Consider the following 20,271-nt stretch of genomic DNA (forward strand, 5'->3'; position numbering starts at 1 on the left):
TTATTATAGAGTGCATATTACATGTAGTGGTGTCCAAAATAAAATCCATATTCGGAGTCAGTTTGTCTGCTACAAATATGATTTTAACTTTATAACAATGATGGCTTCCATATGATGCTGGAGATCATCAAGATAGGAGGGACAGGGAAATAATTGGCTGGAACAGACCTTTTCCTTTCTACTTGCTACAAAATATTTTAGCAGATGCCTGTTCAGAAGGAACTCTTCCAGCTCTCTGGAAATGAAGCATATGAAGCTCACTACTTTAACAGCCAGTGATAAACACTAGATAGGGGAAAATTTTATTTTGACTAGTATTAAGGGGCATATCTTTAAATTTCCACTGCAAATTACTTACCTTAAAGTTAAAATTATATACACCGAAATAGATTATAATATTTTAGCTATTATTCAACAGTCTTAAAGTGAAATTTCACTATATGGTAGAAATTTGGTTCCTTCTCTACTACTGAACAGATCTATTTCAGTGAGAAACCACTTAGAAATCCTCCTTTGTGAAATGGAAAAGCATAACTCTCCAATGGAACAAGGGAACAAGGATGAACTTGACAGTTTCCTTGGCATAACACCACAACTATTACCACTGAGCCAGGAGAAGACTGTAGCCAGTGGAAAATAGATTTTTCTCACCAAGTCATACAGGAGTCTTGATGATATTAAAGCAAAATAACAGTGAATTTGGCTTCTAGGTATTTAGAAAGTGAATATGTTTCCACTTATTAAATGCACTTCTGTAAGATGTAATCCACAGCTATAATTGAACAATAATTTGTAGGAAAGTTTATGATTTAGCATCGTTCAAATGAGTGATTTAATTTAATAGCAAGTCAAAGATGTAAAAGTTTTGTGGGGAAAGTTCAAGATTACTTTTTTTTTTTTAATATCTTCTTACTTCCTGTCATATCACAGTTGAAATTATTTCAATTATATTGCCTGATTTTATCTAGATTATAACTGAGAGAAGAAACAGTGATCAGCATTTCAGCCATAGGTTGTTTCAGAATGAACTGTCTTTACTAAAAATAAAAATTCTTAAGAAAATTGTTTGTCATTAACAAACAATAAATAATTCTTATACTGTGACTAAGTCATGAGGATTCTTTCATTCTCATAAGTCCCCTTGCGTACCTGAAGGCCTTCCACTACATGAAGGGGGCTTACAAGAAATCTGAAGAGGAACTTTTTACAAGGGCATGCAGTGACGGGACAAGCGGAAGTGATTTCAAACTGTAAGAATGTAGATTTAGACTAGGCATTAGGAAGAAATTCTTTACTGTGAGGGTGGCGAGACACTGGAACAGGTTGCTCTGTGAGGCTGTGGATGCCTCTTGCTCTGTGCCCCCCCCCCCAGGAACATTTGAAGCCAGGCTGGAAGGGGCTTTGAGCAATGTGGTCTAGAGGGAGGTGTCCTTGCCTATAGCAGGGGATTTGAATCTAGATGATCTAAAAGGCCCCTTCCAACCCAAATCATTCCATGATTCTGTGATTCTCTACTAAACAAACAGGCTTAGATAAGTTATCTATGCTGAACAATGTAGAAAAGAGGTTTATTTCAAAACAGATAACTTTATTTTGTTGAAGACAAGTACTCATAAAGGACTGATATTAAAGATATCTAACATGGTTTACCTTACTGTCTTGATAAACAAGTTCCAGTGTGTCCTATGGTCCTCTAGTTTTCTAGTCCTATGGTCTTCTATAGTCTTCTAGACTTCTCCAAGCCCAGACAGATTGTCAAATCCAGCTTGTTGGATAGAAAGTACCTCAGATTCAATAAAACTGAAATTTTTAAAGGAAACTTTGCTTTGCAGGGCGGTGGGGGGTGCTGATGGGGGACAAAGAACTACTACTATTCTTTAAAATGCAAATGGCCCATAACACAATAATTTTCATCTTCATTTTCCTAACATTGAGAGGTGAACACTGAAAATCATAAGATGCTCTGACTGAGTTTTCAACATGCTGAACTTATTGCAGTCAGCATTTTAAAAGTAAGACGCGCAAAAAAACCCTGAATATAATAGGCCTACATATCTTCATTTTAGGCTTATTCCTTACAGAGTTGTCATAAAAAAGTAGCCTAAGTGAATTCAACTCAAACTATGACATCCTTTATGACAAAACTGCAACAGAGGATGCAAGATAAGCAGCAGACAGAGAACACCGTAGGTCTGACTCTACTGCTTCATACTTTTTCAAAAACAGACTAAAATCAGTTTTTTCAGGGAAAGCTATATGCAACCTTTATTTCTGATGGTCACATGATGGCAGTAAACCAGTCAAAAAGTTTTCCAGCCTGGAAACCTAATATGTTCCTAGGATTCTATGTGTTCCTTGAACATTAATCCACCAACAATCCAAAACTTGACTTTAATCTTCAGTATATTTAGTGGGTCATCAGATGCTGATGCAAGAGTATAGTGTGCAAAAACACACACTTAGATGTAATTACGACCCTCAGGCTACTTTACCATATAATTTCAGAGAATGGCCATATGTACATCTTAGTCATCTCTTGGTCCCCCAAATCATTATTGTGGTACTATCAAGAGGCATTTGACTGAAGGATTAAGACCAGAACCCAAGAAGGATTTCATAAAGAAAATAAACAGTTTATATGCTGAGTTGTTTTTCTTATTTACAGTGGTAGTAGGTTTTCTGAAGCTAAAAGTAAGGCTGACTTTCTCATAAGTTAGAGCAATGAACTGTGAAGACAATCTGAATATAAGACTGAGTGAGACCTATCATGCCTTCAAAAAAGGGAAGAAGGGAGTACTGTGTAAAGAAGGTACTGTCAATAGCATTAAACAGGGAACTTTCGCTTATGAAGTGGTAAACCTGGACTAGAAATAGTCCAGGTTTCCCTTAGACAAGCTCTACCTGTACTCTACTTGTACTCTAAGAAATGGAAAACTGGAGGTGTGGTAGTGAGCCTGTGAAAGCAACACACACACAAACTGAAACAAAATTCAGCTTTCACGGAAAAGTTCTGAGTTTCCAACTGTGTGTTTTAAATTTTCAGCATCTTCGGTGCTCAGCTGCTAAACAATGGCAATACTTACGCTGACTGAAATGAACTGAATAGATGCATTAGGTACTAAAAACAATAATTACTTAGATTATGAATTTGGGACAGGTGCAGATGTTGTAAGTGCTGTTCTCTAACAAATTTGTTTTCCTGACGTTCCGTTCCAAGATATATTTGTACTGCCTAAAGGAATAACCAGTTGTAACAGCAGGATTTCTTGTATAGCTGAGAAATCACAGCTACATGTTAGGGACTTTGTCTCTTTGTTCTTGGAAACAGTTTGAAAGCTTTGGCCTCTATGTACAAGCAACTTTTAACCTTGAATGTCAGCCATCTCTTCTGAATGACAGCCTTCTTAATTTACAAATATTTAACTTTCCATGTGTAAACACTGACTTTCTTTGAACTAGAATTTATATTATATTTTATATATATAATATAATATATAACTATTATATAATTTTTTTACTTTCAACAAATCAGCCAAAATCATTCCCATAACACTGCAGTGTTCCTGTGCATACAAGGAAAGACAGACACATCATCTGGTTCTTAAATTTTAGAAATGTCAGTATAAAAATGAAGTGGCATAAGTGATTAAAGTAGTAATGTTCAATGCAGAGCAGAACATTTTCTGCAGATCATATTATAAAATTCTGCATGCTTGACATTATCCTTGATTACTTTGAAAAGTGAATAGTCTGAAGAAAATTGAATGGCCTTTTGATATATTTTTTGGAAGATACATCTAAAATTGGTGTAAGTAAAAAAATGGGAAGATAGGTAAAAGACTGGAAGGAAAAGAACCTGAGAAAATAATCAATAATATGGAGATCACACAGAAAGTCCTTCACCTATAAGTATAAATTGGATGAATGTGTATTCAGAAGTATTACTTGTATTACTTTTCCATCCTTGCCTAATTTGGCATGGATTTTTCTAGAATGGGAAAGCAGGAAGGAGGGAGAGAAGGAAGGGAAGGAAGGGATGGAAAGAAGAAAAATGAAGCGCTCTCACCAAATGAGACCTGAATACACTACAGCTCTAACAAACATATCCAAAGAAAAATTAGTGCCTGGGTTATAATCACAGCTAACATTTTCAGTATTTTTGCGTAGGACTCTATTTTATGCTTCATTACTGCATTCAAAGATTAAGTTGTGAGCTTCCTTATAAAATTTTCAGGTTACAGCAAGTTAGAGGGGTGTAATAGCTCCTGAGATTTGGATTAAAATGTCAGATGTTTTCAATAAATTGAAGAGTTGATCTGGAATTAGCATAGTTAATTTCAATATATATTGTGACAACATACTACTCTTTGTGATCAAATGAAGAAAGTCAAATAATTGATAGTCAGCTTATGTGCTGTAGATTATAATTACTCAGAAATTACAGGATATAATTAAATAATTTATGCAAATATATTTTTGTTTTATTAATCATTTCCACTCTCTCTTTTTCCCTATAGAGTATCCTGTTTACATTATGGAATCCTAGTATTATAAACGATCTGGGGAAGAAAAACTGTATACCCATAGATTTTTATTTGTATAACTATGATCTTATTTTCTTCAGAGTCAGATTCAGTAAAAATAATCATACTATTTAGTTGTGGCTTTAGGAACTTGATAAAACTGCAAGAGTATTGAAAGATCACAAATTAATATATGTTGCTAAGTAATTACTTATTAGGGAAGGAGGGTTGGAACAGTAAAATTCCAGTGACGAAGTTTAAGCATGAAGAACACATAAATAGTACTATTTTACTAAATTCATGCATTTGTCCTTAAAGTTTTTGCAGAGATTCAGCAAAATTTGTACTATAATTACTTTAATTCCAACGTAGTACATCCTGATGCAACTATAGAATTAGAAATAGTAAGCACAATACATTTCAATACTTCAATACTTGAATATTTGAATGCTAATCAGTCACACTTTTTCTTCTCAGGAGAGAAAATATTTATGAATGAATATGAATGGAGTCAAATCCAACTGGAGACTAGCCACGAATGGTGTTTCCTGGAGGTCATTACTGGGGCCTGTCCCGCTCAATATATTTATTGATGCTGTGAATGAGGACATTGAGTGCATGCACCCTCAGTAAGTTTCCAGATGACACCGCGTTGACAGGAAGTGTCGATCTGCCTGGGGACAGGAAGCCCCAACAAAGCCATCTAGGCAGGCTGGATCACTGGGCTGAGGCCAGTGGGTTTAAGTTCAACAAGACCAAGTGCCAGGTCCTACACTTTGGCCACAACAATCCCAGGCAATTCTTGGGGTAATGTGGCTGGAAGACTGCGTGGAGGAAACGGACCTGGGGGTGTTAGTTTGTCACGGAGTTGACCAGATCAATCTACGTCCGTGACAGGGGCAACAGTCCTCTGCCCTCCCCCCCCCCCCACCCCAGTCCCACAAAAATGGGAAGGAAGGAAGGGAGGAAAAGAACAGCGACAACAATCTATGGAGGAAAACTTATTTAACTATAATAGTGGAATACAAGATAACACAATACAATTTAATTGAAATTGAGATTAATAAATCAGACAAGATGAGAGAGAGAGAGTTCCCGGGACCGAGTCAAACCTGAAAAGCTTGGAACAGCTAGGAAAGCACCCTCCAGCACCTACTGCAAGGCAGCAAGAGAGCATCCTCCCCACCTGGAAGGGCCAGATCCCGTGACTTCTGTAATGTACAGGGATAGGTACCTGGAATTGGGGCATTAACACTTTAGTGCCCCATACACTACATGATGTTTTGATGTGGAATACTGAAACCCAAAAAACAAAAAACATAGAACCAAAACATAGTTGACAATTGGCTGAACATGGGCCAAGGGTGTGCCCAGGTGTCACAATGGCATACTGGCTTGTATAAGAAATAGTATTGCCAGCAGAAGCAGAAAAGTGATCATTCCTCTGTTCAGCCCTGGTGAGGCCACACCTGACTGTGTTCAGTTTGGGCCCCTCACTACAAGAAAAATGTTGAGGCCCTGGAGCATATTCAGAGAAGGGCAACAAAGCTAGTGAGAGTTCTGGAGCATAAGTCATAGGAGGAGTGGTTGAGGAAACTGGGATTGTTCAGACTGGAGAAGAGGAGACTTGGAGGTGATCTTATTTCTCTCTAAAACTACCTGAAGGGAGGTTGTGGTGAGGTGGGTGTTGGCTTCTTCTCCCATGTAACTAGTGATAGGACTGGACTAGAAGGAATGGCCTCAAGTTGTGCCAAGGGAGATTCAGGTTGGACATTTGGAAATACTCTGAGTGAGTGGTCAGGTACTGAAACAGGCTGCCCAGGGAGGTAGTGGAGTCATTGTCCTTGGAGGTGTTCCAGAAATGTGTAGATGTTGTACTGAGGGACATAGTTTTGTTGGGAAATATTAGTGATAGGTGGACATTAGGTGGATAGGTGGATAGGTGGGTGATCTTAGAAGATTTTTCCTTCCTGATTCTACATTCTATTCAAATTCTTGCACTCAACATAACAAACAGAGACTATAAACGCGCATTTTCTCTGTCTAGCCATATATTATCATTATAGAGAGGGGACAAGGAAAGATGAAGGAAGATCTTCGTAAGATTTATAAAAAGGGAATAAAATCCTCCTGGAGAGGAAGATCTGAGAATTTTGTTGTAAATGATTGTGAAAAGAAAACAATTCATTTAACTGATATTTTGTACAACTTTTGAGTCCATCTCAACAGCACTTCAATTTTTCTTTCATTCCCCACCAGCTTGATAAGTTGAGCAGAAAGACAGAAAGACTACTTTTTCCAAGTTGCTTTTTATACACTTAGTTACAATTGCATATTTTGGACAATTTTGCTTGAAACATGGAAAATTTGGGGAAATCATCATTGCATATCTGTTAGAATTTAAGACAATGGCATCACAATAGATGTGAGTCAAACTTTGTGGACACATTGTTGGCTGTGTAGATTTATATATGAAGTAACTCATGGTCTGCACTGATTAAATCATTTTTTTGTTTGCTGTTTCAGATTTTGACTGGTAATGTGTACTGGAAAAGGTCCTCGTATTCTTTTATGTTGGCCCTTAGGGGAGATCATAGAATCATAGAATCACATTCCCCGGGAGGATCTCCTCCATGATCTTCCTAGGCACAGAGGTGAGGCTCACCGGCCTGGAGTTCCCTAGGTCTTCCTTTCTCCCTTTCTTAAAAATAGGAGTAATATTTCCCTTTTCCAGTCACCAGGGACTTCAGCAAACAGCCATGATTTTTCAAATATGATAGACAGCGGTTTGACAACCACATCAGCCATCTCTTTCAGAACCCTAGGATGGATATCATCTGGCCCCATGGACTTATACATGTTCAATTTCATGAGATCTACTTGTGGTACTTCAGGTAGATGTGACCAGCCAATCATGCTGTATTAAGTATAATTTACTGGCATATTATAAGTGCTACTGTAAAAACATGTGAATTTTTCACAGTCTTCGACTTTAGAGCAGCGTTTAACATGAAAAGAAAGGAATTGTTAGGATGTTTTCACTTTATCAAATTAATTAATTCATGAGATGCGATGCAGAAAGGAAATGTGAAAATTTACAGTTTTCTAAATATTTTGAAATTTTCATAAATAAATACCTGCTGAGAAGTCATGTTTCTTATTCAATTTAAATTTTGCCTGAAAAGGAGACACCATTTAAATACAAAAACATAGTCTGCCCACATACATTCAATCTTTCTGTATCACCATTCTGCACAAATAAACTGCTACGCAGTATATTATTATTTATAGAAGTCAAAGATAAGATTTGTCAATGATGACTGTCAAAGAAAATAAGAATGCAGTCTTTTAGACAAGCAAATGCAAACTATAAATGTGTTCAGTATGCTTTCATAATGCAAGATTATTTTTTTACCCAATGCCTTTAACACTGTCATAGTTTTAAAGTCATAGGAAGATTCAACGAAGCAATTACTCTCATTCTTTATTACTATTCTTTAAACATTTTTTTCCAGTATGATGGTAAGCATATGCTTCAATAGAGTGTGTTTTGCAGTCTGAATAGGCCATCTAATTCATCTGTCTCTGCATCTGTTAGTCAGCTGACCATATTGTTAATCTTGAACACTGATTGTTATAGTCCCAGCAAGCTCCTTGTTAGAGTATTAAGGTATTAGGATAAAAAAAAAAACAAAACAAAACAGGCAACACTTTAGACCCTGCAAGACAATTTTTACTATTGTTCCCAGAACCTCATAATCTCATTCTGAGATACAGAAACATATTGACAAGATGAGGCATGTCACTAACACAGCATTGACTTAACTACTTATTCTGTTGTCTTTTTATAAGATATTGACACAGAAACACATTGTGACTACTATCTTATGCATAATAATATAAAACAAATAAAATCAATGTTATCCGGGAAGAAGAGATAAGAAATGTCAAGATCATAGCTGCTCACAAATGATTCTATATTCCACTCTAGGGATGCATAGTAAGCTGTATAACCTGAAACAAATGCTATAACTTTGAAAAGATTAACGTACAGGCCATTACTGGACTGGGAAAAACAGAGATGCAGGGCAGTATATAAAAGGACATAGTGCTGACTTTTTAAAGAGCAAATTGAAAGGCGTGTTTACAATTCAAGATAATTAACAAACTACTTAACATTGCAAAGCAGCAGTAGAGTCTGTAAACAACCAAAAGAAACACAAAATAAAGTATGTCATTTACCCAATAAGACAGGGATGGTGCATTGGTACAAACAACCTTGCTAGGAAATTTAAAATTGACGATGAACATTGCAGTACTGACTTTCAGGGTACATGTCTCATCATCAAGCCTGTGTCAGCTCCAGATAAAATGCACAGGAACTCCTACTGTCTGCCTAAGTTAGCAAGCAGGAAACGCTAGGAAAGAAGTTTAGGCTGCACTGGTCAGAAGCAATTATGTCCAACTGAGAGAATTACAAAATATCCAATATATTAAAAATATGCCTGAATTCAAATGGTTAAAACAGTCTAAGGCACTGATGCCGGACAATTTGGCTTGAAGAAATTTGAAGAAAAGACTTTAAGAAAGGAATGAAACTTAAATCAGTTCTTCTATGTTCCACCAATTAATTAACCGCTAATTGCACCAGAAAATGTTACTTTGTATACCAATGGTATGGCACAGCCCTGGGAATAGTTAGGGATGACCATATTGCAACTTACTGCTAAGCTCTTGATTACCTGAACAAATCTAGATCAGTGCTTGAAATGATTTATATAGAAACAGCAACAGCAAAGATGCTCTATGTTTCATGCTTGTTTTTCAAGTTGCTTTTTACGCATTTTTAATAGAAAATAAAACCACAATTTAAAAATTTTTATTTGAATTTTCTTCTGTTTTTAGTGAAAAAAAATATAGTATTTTTCAAGTTCTGTGGATTTTGTTATGTCAACATCGCTGTGCTACATGACTGGAATGCCACTTTCGACTGAAGCTTTGCATTGTTTAGCACTGTTCTCAAAGATTTAGTTTACAGCACAAATATCCTTGTACTATCTCATCTGGGAATTTCTGCTGAAAATGTGGGGCAATTCTAATAGTTAGGAATTTGTCCCTGGCGTCTTCTAACAGGTAGCAAGAGACACTGGAATGACAAGGATAACTGGAAAAGTGAAAGTCCTTTCCTAAACTATGTGAGATTTGTAGTTTAGTAAAATACAACTTCTGCAGCCTCAGCTGAGGAGGAAACTTGTCCCAGGCATGAAAGAACAAGAGAGAAGGCTTATGAGGAAAAATGGGATGTCAATGTTATCAGACATTCCTACAGTTTCAGCTGGCTGGTGGCTAGCTCCAGCAACTCAGTCTAATTCCTTTCCCTAAATTGGTCAAATAACATAATAAATATAATTTAAACAAAAAGTCCACATTTTTGGGTTTGTTTGAGCCTTTATTTTTCTGTCACAAATGATGCAATTTCCTGACTACTTCTTTTTCATGTTCTAACCTTCTTCTTCCTTCTCACATCTTTTTCACTCATTTCATTCATTTCCTCTAACATACAGAAATATTTTGCAATTAAAACCATGGAAAATCATATAAGCTGGCTACTCATAAGTCTATTCAGCCTCTTATATTTTTCCTTCTCACACTTAATTGGCATCCACATTTATTTGAAACTATTCTGGGACAATCTAGACTCTGTGCCTGCTGTGGTACTCACATGCTATTCAAGTAGCTGGCACCCTATTCCTTCCATAAACACAGGAAATGATTCAACAATATACATTCCTGGAGTGCTGATGAGCTGGGAGGAGATTTTTTTCATCAGAAAAAATTTGTTAATAAAATGCTTATGTAGTTCTTTGCAGGACACAAATTCTTGGTGGCTATCAAAAGCACTACAACATAGCTCAGAGATAAGGACTCTGATACCTCCAATAAAAATCATACCTTTGGCTTTTTAAAGTGCAAGACTGACACATATTGATGTTTCAAGCTTAACAGCTTGTTTTGTTCAAAGACAAATCTATCAACACACTGAAGGGACAGATCATAGTAGGCAGGGCATGCTTAAAACTTTTTTGTACTTCTTTTGCTAACAAATATGATTTTTTATATTAGAGTCATGAAACTGACTCACTCACAGGCATACTTGTAATTGTTTTATATACTTCTTATCCCTGTCATACTGAAATCCGTTTTGTAGCAAAAGCTGCTTATTCATCTTAAATTTTGTAGAGGCTGTCATAAGCATGGATAAGATGACAAGTCCAAAATGTAGTCAGTGTCTATGGACAAAAAAAAAGTTTCAGGAAGAGTTACAGACCCTTAACAGAGAAACATGGCTTATGTAAGGACGGACCTCTGGATTTCACAGTTGGTTCCTGGATTCCTATAGTTTATGAGCCAATGCTAAGGCAAAAAGTTACTGATTTCACTTTGTGCTAATATACTGGAGCATAGGCAAAAATGTTCAATAATAACTAGGTATCAAGCCAACCATCAGTGCCAAGCACAGAGTAACCTTCAACACAGAAACAGAGAGCTTTCTCCATAATGTGAGGAGCATAATGCATATAGCCTTCCGGAACAGATAGTCAATATTTCCCTTCTATGTAACTTATATGCTTTAATAATTATGTATAAAAGTAAAGTGAACTTAAGTGTCTGTAACTTCAGTCCACTCAGTTCTATTATAAGGTGTTGAGCTCTTACTAATTCTCTTTTAACTGGTGTCTTCATGCAAATAAAAATGAAGAATTTCGAGGTCTCAGATATATGGAGAAAATGGAAAATCATGAGTATATATTAATCTATATATACACACATATATTTTTGAAACCATGGGAAAAAATTTAGTCTAGTGCTTGAAATACCTCTAATGGCCATATTTTTTATTGTAAAGTCAAAACACTGAAGCATATGATGTATTTGAACAGTTATACCTAAAAAAAAAAGACATATTTAGTGAGTTGTACATGCAAATGTGCTGTGAGACAAGCAGTGTACACAAGATCTCCAAGAGGAACTCGTCTGTTAATGCCAAGATGCTATACAAGAATGTGTGAGAAATAAAAATTCAGTGTCTGGGAAACTTCATCCTGTAAAATCCATCAAATGTGAACCTTTGCTCAGATCTCTAGACGATATTTGCTTAAAAGTATGTGAGACATGCTGTGCTGTATAATTCAGCGTATGTTCAAACAAACAAACAAAGAAGTTGCTTTTGTCACCTGAAATGTATGTTTTTATTTCTGAATTACTCCACAAGAAATCTCACATTTTAAAGATACTTCTGATATTTTACTTATATTTGAAAGACTAATATGAAAAATTAGAATGTAGAATACTATAATGTAATGTAATGAATTTAATATAATGAATAATTTAGAATGTGAAATACTATTATAGTATTTTAGGAGCAAGCCTAAACAAGTATTCAGTATGAATTATATCTTAAGATACAGATAACATCTTATTTTTTATGTAGCATTTCATTTTAAAAAAAAATTTTAACAGCATTCAGAACTGGAATATCTGGAACTCTTTCTTTCCTCCATTTTTTGTGTACGTCAGAATTGCATGTCGGTATGTCTATATACACACAAAAGTATCTGCATATCAGTGCATATTTATGCCCATTATATAAACCTTAGAACAGTTACATTGTTTATTCAACACTGCAGAGCCGGTCTAGGTGTACTCACTCAGAAGTGAGAATTTACCTGTGCAAATCTCAGATAAATTACTTTGATAAATCTTCAGCAAATTATTCATTTTGAGTAACTGCCTTTACAGCTTCCAGGTCACTCTGAGTTATCATAGAATCATTTGAGCTGAAACAGACCTTTAATGGTCATCTAACCCAACTCCTCAGCAATAAACAGGGAAATCCACAGGTAGACCAGGTTGCTCACAGCCCTGTCCAGCCTGGCCTTTAATGTCTCCAGGGATGCGGCACCCACAGCCTCTCTGGGCAACCTGCTCCACTGCTTCACCACCCTTATTCTAAAAAACATTTTCCTTATACCTAGTCTAAACCTTCCTTCTTTTAGTTTGAAACCATTTCCCACGCTCTCTCAGCGTGCCCTCGTAGGGAAGGTGTTCCATCCTTGCATCATTTTTGTGGCCCTTTCTGGATGCACTCCAACAGGTCTATTGCTCTCCTGGAAATTCTGGAAAACTAAAGGGAATAGTTCATTCAACAGCAAAAACTTTTTTTTTTTTTTTTTTTTTTTTCCCCAGAAAAATCACTGGGTTTATTTATTGCGAGCATTGAAAGGCCTCATTTCAGGCCCTCTGTCAGCTCTGAGAAATAAAAGCATCCTTCTTCACATTTTTCCAGTTATTAAGAGGTTTTGCCTGTAGAAACTCATGAACTATAACATTAATACATAATTCATCTGTTTTTGGTGAGTTATTCTATCATAATATTGATTTATGCATATGTACTATAGAACACAAGTGTATGCTCATTGAAGTTTTGTATATTTACACAAGTAAGGATCTTTGAAGCAGTTTTGTTATAAAATTCAGATTCTTCTTCTCACTTTGAAAGGGAATTTCATTAAATTCGAGTGTTATTTTCAACTGTTACCAAAGACTTTGAAAATTATTGATTGTTTGTCCAGTAAAGAATACTCGTAGTCTGAGCTTACTACTTTAACAACAGCAATGACAAAACAACCCAGAGATCTTTCACTCCCATGAAAAGCAATGAATCAAGTCTGAACTTTTTTTTTTTTTTTTTTTTTTTGCTATATCTGTTCATTACTTAGTGCTTATTCACTTTTCTTGATTTGTCTTAATTATTGTTGTGCCACAATGTTTTTCTTGAATTACTATTGGCTTTACTGCATTTACCTCTCTCTTCTTTTAAATAATCAAACCCCTACCTGGACAATAAAGCTGTGAAATGTTCCCTGCTTTATGAATTCAAGACTCCTCCTCTACTTCTGAGCTAAAGACCAGGGCACCTTCTCCTTAAAATGTGCCATCTTACTAAGCACAGTCTGTGGTTTACCATCAAGTCATATCACACAGTTGAAATTTCAAAGGTATTGAAGAGAGAAATGATGATAGGGGAGACATTTGCTATTCACAAGCATTTCACACTGTAATTATTGGTGATGGTATATTGGTATATTGGTATTCTTATCAGTAATATATAGCATACAGGCAATTGTCTATCAGAAGAGACCAAAATTTCCATGAGTCTGATTACAGAATCACCATTCTCCATGTCTGTACGTAGAGAATAAAACAGACACAATCTCAACACAAGATTATCTTCAGTTTTGTTGCAATGCACTTGACGGGACTGACATGTATTAGATTCACAGCACGTATAGGAATAAAAAATCCGTTACTTCACCTAGTCAAGAATCAGGCCAGGGAAATGTATACTTATCAGCCTTCTCCTTCCTATGGAAATTGCTGGCTGCTAACTCCTGAAATTTTGTAGCTAGAGCACCTACCCCAGCGTGTTTGATTCATGCTAACTGTAAAGGAACTATTGATCATGACCTAAACCTCTGATTGACCACCTGAGGCAAGCAGTGAGTCAGCCACGGGAGCACAAGTGAAGGCAATTCACCTGTGCTACCGGAAGGGGTGTAGTCTAGTTCTACCACTCCTGGATCCCATTTAAGTGCTGACTGCCACTGAGGAAGGGTCTGTTTCTGGAGATTGCTCCTTGAGCCTACAACATTGGTGAGCATTTTTCATTTACTATCTTTCTCCTGTAGTAATCCTACTTAGCCTGACCTCTGTATGCCTATTGATTGTACACCAACTCTATGATATAGTTAGGATTGAGTACTGCAAATCCCAGCCTTGGCCAGACTTACACAGTATATTGCATAAACCAGTGCACATACCTAGCTTTTGGAAGGCATTAAATAATTAAATTAAATTAAATAATGGAAGGCAGTAAATGGATGAATTTGTATGTTAATTTGGTTCACAACATGTAGCACTCAAACACACATTCAGAAAGAGCAACAGAATAAGGAGTAAGACACAAAGCATTTTTACTTTTATGTGTGCAGACAGCGAAGAAATTTTCAATGTTTCCACTGGGTTAAATTTCTTGAGGAATGTGCATGCTGTTTTGTCCTTTCACAGTATTTGCAAATTTATTTACATTTAGCCTAGAGCCATGCTTACATGTTCAGTTTAACTTCAGGCCTTTCCAAACATGTAGGGAATGGACCACCCTGCAGGTAGCTGTCATTTGTTTTTGTTCTGAAACCAGCTGTGAGAAGCTTTGGACGCTGCACTTACCCTGACAGACATCCTAGAATATTCAAGCACTGTTTGTTACAGTGCATTACATTGTATCTAGTAGTTAGAAAAAAGTTTCTCCTCCTAAGTCCAGATCTTGATGATTGTAATTCAACTACTGTTTAAATTGATACATACTTTGATTGCAATACATACCAGATGTAGTTTCCTGGTGAATCTATTTTATTTTACATAAATCAAATATACAAAAATCTCATGTAATAAAGTTCACCTGAGCAAAGGAAACATCCAGAACATGTAATCCTCAAGCTTTAATATTTTGATGTAAAGAAAGGTGAGCACTTTTTAGAGACAGAGAATGCTAGACACTATTGTGCTTTTTTTTTAGTACCTCAAAACATTTGTTGGAACAATAATTTAACTGTGCTTCTAATATGTCACTGATGGAAGCAACAAAAAATAAATAAAACAAACAAAAAAACCGCACTCTATTCTGAAAAATCTATTCACTTCCAAGATGATACTCTTGTTTCCTCAGCAACCCTGCTCTATAGCAAGCTCCTGACTGAACTTAACAGAATATGAAATTGTGAAATTGACCATTGGCCAGTTATTCCTGTATGTTCTTTCTGAGGACAATAAATAGAAGAAGTCTATTGAATATCTCCTCTGGAGAGAAGAGAAAACATAGAGGAAACATTCAAAGGAATGATGAAGCAAAAGAAAAAAAGCATAAAGTCTAGCAGAAGAGCTAGAAGATGACAAAAACCTGACTTGCTTCGGCATAGAAGGTGTATGTCTGCTGAGGTACTTAATATTAATGAGTTGGGGTAACATTAAATGCTTTCCCACTCCTACCCTTCTGATAAAAATACCTGTATTGCTTGTGCTATAAGAAAGTGTACACCTAATGTAGAATATTAAAGTTCTTGGATACTGTGCACTGTTCTCATTCTTCTGTCAGAGGAAGAAAAGAAAAATCAAGCTTTTAAGCAGCAACTACTATGAAATATTTTGAATTTTGTCTATATATACTATATATATATAGTTTTGTCTATATGATAGTGTAGCTGCCCTTGCATTTAGATCTGTAATTTGCTATTATATTAGCAAGAAGTAGTTTGCTTAACATTTAACTTAATCAAACTAATGTACTGAATTACTAGTGAAAGCCACTAAGTTCTTCAATGCATACCTATTAATTCTTTAACTCCTGCTGCCATTTTATATAGACTTAGAGAAATGTTCTCCAGTTCTTTCTGTCATAACTATTTAAAATACTATTAGTCAACTAATAGTTGAGGGCTATTTGTGGCTGGGTTTTGCTCAAAGATACTTAAATCAGGCTTGTTCAGTATAGTATAAGCTTGGGGGAAAAATTGATGCAGTTTAGGGTTTCAGATCTTTATAGCAATGACGACAAAATTCCCTAGAAAAGCATGAACTGTTAAAAATCTCCTGGCAAAGAATTGATTGACATTACAAGCAAACAGGAAATGGTGGTATTGCAAGATGAAGAATGATTGAAGAGATTGAGATTTAAAATCTTTATCTGAGCTTTTTCAACAGAACTGAAGAAATAAGATGAACAGAAGTAATAATTTTTTAATTATTTTAGCAGGAATCATATGCTGATTACAAAAAAAGAGATGAAGACAAATAGACTCAAGCTACAAATAATACTTTTTCATGAACTTGCATTCAGTTAACTTCTAGTTTTTTTTGTTTTTGTTTTTTTTTTTTTTTTTTTTTTTTTGTCATAGTACTCCAGAAAGGTCTAATTAGGATTTGTGTTAACTTTGAAACCACTGGACTGCATAGTGAATAGAAGGAGTTACTGTAATCTCTTAACATTAAAGAACTAAAAGTAATGGATGCAGAAGACTATTTTTCCCGTCCTAAAGTGAAATTCATATCCAAGACCATGGAACTTCTGTCTTTTTCATACGCTCTATCTTGAGAAATGAATGTGAGGATATGGACTTCTAAAAGGCTTCTAAATTTGTGTAGTGAATAAATTGTGTAATATCCACTTTTCTGACATTAACTCATAAATGCTTGTTTTCATTTACATAAGTCAGCAAAATCAGAAAACAGTTGAGAGAAGTTACAGAAAACACAGTTTCATAAAGAGAATGGACGTAAGGGGGGGAAGTCATGTTTGCTCTAGGTGTAATTCTCTACTTGTTCATGGATGTGTGACATAAACGCTATCTCTTCACATGCTTTTCATTTTAAAGACCTACAGATACTTGAGCTTAAATCCAATCTTGGAACATAAAATTTAAGTATCATTTCTAATAAGCTATTTCAGGAGCAGAAGTTACTGGCTTGGTCTGAGTATGATGCCTTTTGAAATCCAACACATCACAAAGAAGAAACACAAGAAGAAACAGATTATTGCCTCTCTTTGAGAGTCTTTGAGAAATTAAAAAAAAAAAAAAAAAAAAAAAAAAAGGAGTTAAAAAAAAAATAAAAAAAATAAAAAAAAAAAAAAATAAAAAATTTTTTTCTTTGTTTTTATATTTATTTATAAATTAAAAAAAAAAAAAAAAAAAAAAAAAAAGGAGCTGAGCTAAATATATAAAAACTATATCAGGTAAAAAATATGACATTTTTATTAGTGTTCTGATATTTAAACCTGACTGTAGTGATTCCACATCAGATCTTGTAACAGCTCAGAAGAAAAATTTTCAGATATGAAGTCTAACGTTGATCCTAAACAAAATGAACTTTTATATTAAATTGGTTTATTTATCCACCTTTACATAATCTTCTTGTCAATAAGATGTCTGATCTCTCCTTAAAGAATCTCAAGAGGAGAAAAGAATCTCAAGTGTATAAATGTAGAGTTTCTATGGAACAAAGTAACAAAAAAATTTGAATGGGAAAGAAAAAGCAAACTGCAGAAAGTAGAATAATGTAGAATATTACTAGGGTAAATACAAGTAAATAAAATTGATATTTCTGAAACTTTTGTTGCCTGAGTGATGACATGGTAAGCCTGTGAATCACTGAGTTGAGACTAGATATACCAGGTTAAAAAAGGAATAATTATCCTCTTAACTGCCAGTCTAACTGCTTACATATATGCATTAGCCAATGGCATGTTTGACAATGCAAAATTAGTATAACCACCATTTCTTTTTGGTGAATTCTATTCAGTTGCCCTGATAATTTGCTTCTAGAAAGTTATCACAACTAAGATGATATGACAACTTGCTTGGCTGTGAAAACTCAATTTTTACTCCTATACTTGTGGAATTAGGCTGCCAAATTCCTGCCTGAGCTCCACACAAAGTGAAAATATATTATTTTAGCCAGTCATTTTCTTTAGCTTTTATAAAAGAAGATTAGTCTCACTGTAAGAATAAAATCTTCTAATCGTTAGCAGAGATGATTCAATTATTGACTAATGATGATTTTAGGAAAATAATATCAAAATTAGTTCACTTTTGTGGAGTTTTATGCCTATCTCTACTGTAGTTACATGCATGTATATGTATGCTTATATGTGTACATTTGTATATGTATAATGAATGAACAAATTGTCTTTATATCATATTTCATAATATGAAAAATGTAATCAGTAAACCTTCATCCTTATAATATCCTAAGTACATATCAGAAACTAGTCTGATAGGAAATTTAAACACCTGCTTAATACGAAATGCACTGCTTGTTTAAAAAAAAAAAAAAATTGCATTTCTTTATATAGCATAGAAAGATGCCAGTTTAAAGGTAGCATAATTTGAATCTTGCTTAGAGCTTTCCTGTGGATTCTCTTGCTACTCAGAATCTCAGAATGGTGGGGCTGAGTGACTTACTAGCTACCTCACTGCTCAGAGAGATGGGGAAAAAATATCTGGCAAGCTGGTAAGAAAAATGGAAACTTGGTTCAGTACAAGCAGAATTATGCCAAAATTAATGAGTTCTTACAAAAGAACTACAGCAGTTAGTATTTAGTATGTCAGAATCATTCAACTAAACAGTTTCAGAAGTTTCACTATCACCTTAAATCTACAGTGCATTTTATATGTAAATAAAGAAACCATGCGACTGTCAGCATTCAATGCATTCCATTCAGATAACTCAAGTTAAATAGTGTATGAAGAGTGTAAATGAAAACCTAACTTTAATATATCTTACAGTGAGAGTTAATATGATTTATAACAATTTCTCAGAGAGAAAAAAAAAAAAAATTATAACTGTAAGCAAAAAGACAAAAGCTTTCCACTTCTGTAAAATAATCTTAACATTGTTTACCTTTTCATGTTATCTGGGTACTGCAAGAAAAAAATAACAGTAAAAACATTTTTTTAAAAAAAAAAAAAAAAAAAAAAAAAAAAAGTACGGAAACAGGAATGTTAAAGTTTCAAAGAAAGAATCTCATCCTGAACTGAGAACTTTTTTTTTTTTTTTTTTTTGCTTTGATTGAATTTTGGCTTGTAGAGAAAAATATGAACATTTCTAAAACTACAAACTTAAGATGTTTCTTATTTCTTCCAAATCTTACACAGTGACAAGAAGATGAAAGAACAGTGATGGTATCAGAAGAGTTCAAATTACACTGAGGTAGACTGTCACTTTCATTCTAGGCTTAAATAAAGAGTAGCATGTACCTTTGGAGTAATTGAAGTGATCTATTATTGCCTAGAACCAGATGATTACTCCACTTATATGACCACTTATACCATCAGTGTAGAGATGTACAATACTTTTTTTTTCCAGCTTTTCTCAATTCACTCCTTGCCCATCTATGTGAGAAAAGCAGTAATTCCTGGAGTTTTTCCATTTTTTCAATAGTGAATACTATCATGGGAGTGTTTTACTTTCCTTCTGTTTTCTGCATTGCTTGTTTTGATAACTAGGAAGTGGATAAAACTCTGACTTGTTTATTTCTGAGCAATCATTTGCACCCAAAGCAGAAAACAAGAAAATAAGCGTGAGTCAGAGAATTTAAGGTTAAAGTTTGTTTTACTTTCATTCGAAACTGATATGTTGTACAGATGCTTGCTATGGATTTCAGTCTCACAAATTGCCTTCAATTACATAGTACCACTAATAAGTATGGCCTATGGAATAGAATATATTCTCCACTTCTTCTGACACAGAATGAAATTATACTTCATTTTGTGGTTCATTTTAATGAATTCTTCATGAATTCTTAGTTATTTCATTTTTAATACAGTTCTCTTTAATTTAATTTGTGTTCTGTTAAATAACTGATTAATGTATATGTCAGTAGATAAAGTTCTAGAGAGGCAGGTATACTATTATATTTTCATCATATCTTTTTTTTTCTTTCATGCTTTTTCCATTTCTGCTTCACAGCCATAGGGCAGTACTTAAAAATATGTAATTTTCTATTTCATTTAATTTCTCCTTCATTCTCTCTTATCCTTGCACATGCTATAATTTCTTCTTTTCAAGAATGTTCCACATTCACCATAGAATTTATTTTCTCCATTATAGAGAGACATATGGTATAAATATATAA

Source organism: Centrocercus urophasianus, unplaced genomic scaffold (assembly GCF_019232065.1).
Source record: "Centrocercus urophasianus isolate 14NV4802_14NV808 unplaced genomic scaffold, USGS_Curo_1.0 seq_13, whole genome shotgun sequence".
NCBI classification, from domain to species: domain Eukaryota; kingdom Metazoa; phylum Chordata; class Aves; order Galliformes; family Phasianidae; genus Centrocercus; species Centrocercus urophasianus.